The following is a 1,642-nucleotide window of genomic DNA, read 5'->3' as shown; positions in this document are numbered from 1 at the left end:
CACAGCCTGACTGACAAACAAAGCCTGGATTTTGGCATCATTACGACATATTGAACATTTTCTTCATTCAAGTGCACAACATGTGGCAAATTAATTGTTAATCAAGTATCTAGAAGAAGAGGTCCCACTGGTCCTGCTTCAATAAATAACTAATTTCCAGTTGCCAATATGTTCTTGCATGCATGAAAACTGAATCGCCACAGTTCTTTAGAAGTCAGTTTTCTTTAGAGGGTTTTCCACTCACACCCACAAACTGTCAACCTTGGGACAGCAACTCCAAGTGTAACTGTGAACTTCAGAGTGAAATGTGGCCAGGCAGAATTCCTGAGCGTGTCACCCTGAGGCCTTGGCTCACACCTTTCCTTCCTGGAAACCTTGACCGGGGCAACCTCCCTTATCTGTGGAGTCACGTCTTTGCAGCACCAGAGCTTAGGCATAGAGTTTTACTGAGTCCGTGCAAGCCAAGCAAAGTACAAAGGGCTACTGTGCATTCTCAGAGAAGACTGGGGTCATGCGGAGTGATTCAGTCTCAACCCCAAACCTCAGAACAACGGCACTGACGAGGCCACACAGGGAGAGGCTGCAGCTGTTACAAGTTGGAGCCACAGTTCACCTGACCACGAATTAAACCCAATCAAGAAGCATTTATTGAGTACCTGCTACAACTACTGACAAGGCACTAGTCCCCTCAAGAACTTTGATCAGAGACTGTACCACCTCCATGGGGTTGACGACAGAGGGGCTGCTGTTCCTGGTCAACTGACAAGGGAAGAAATCCCAAGAATTTTAGGGACTTGCTTTAAGGGCATCAGGTCTATGGCAAGGTGGGGACTAGACTTCAGGCCTCCTGATTTTCAAGGTCACACTACTCTCCACCACATGCACAATCATCAAGAGACAGTGTGGTTTACTAACGCGAATTTAAAAAATACTTTTAATCCCTCATTTCTTTTCTCATTTAAAAGAACTGTACAATTTGACCGTTTGACATACGTACACATCCTGGATATTATCACCACGGTGAAGATAATAAACATTTCCATAATTTGAAGTTTCCCTCATGTAACTGCTGACTTGTTTTGACTTTGAGAGCCATGCACAGTGTGGCATGTGCAATGGTTCACTTTGTACTGGTGAGTAGTATTCTATCATATGGATATTCTACAATCCATTTATTCATTCACCCAGGGATGCACTTTGTACCATGTCCAGCTCTTGGCCATTACAAATAAACCTGCTCTGAACATTTGTGTACAGTCTTTGTATGGACGTGTGCTTTAATTTCTTTGGGTAAACACCTAGGAGTGGAATGCTGGATCATAAGGTAGATGTTTGGCCTTTTAAGAGACTGGCAAACTTTTTGAAAGCGGCTGTACCATTTTACATTCCTACCAGCAGTGTACGACAGTTCCAGTTTCTCCACATCCTTGTCAACACATGATGTAGTTAGTCTTTTTAATTTTAGGCATTCTAATGGGTATGTAGTGGTATTTCCCTGTGGTTTTAATTTGTATTTCTCTAATTACTAATAATGTTAGGCATCTTTTTATGGGCTTATTTACCATCGTATGTCTTCTTTGGTGAAGTGTGTTCAAATCTTCTGCCTGCCTTTTCTTTCGTTCTTTCTTTCTTTCGTTCTTTC

The sequence above is a fragment of the Hipposideros armiger genome, unplaced genomic scaffold (genome assembly GCF_001890085.2).
Source record: "Hipposideros armiger isolate ML-2016 unplaced genomic scaffold, ASM189008v1 scaffold_46, whole genome shotgun sequence".
NCBI classification, from domain to species: Eukaryota; Metazoa; Chordata; class Mammalia; order Chiroptera; family Hipposideridae; genus Hipposideros; species Hipposideros armiger.
Note: the sequence above shows the minus strand (reverse complement) of the source record.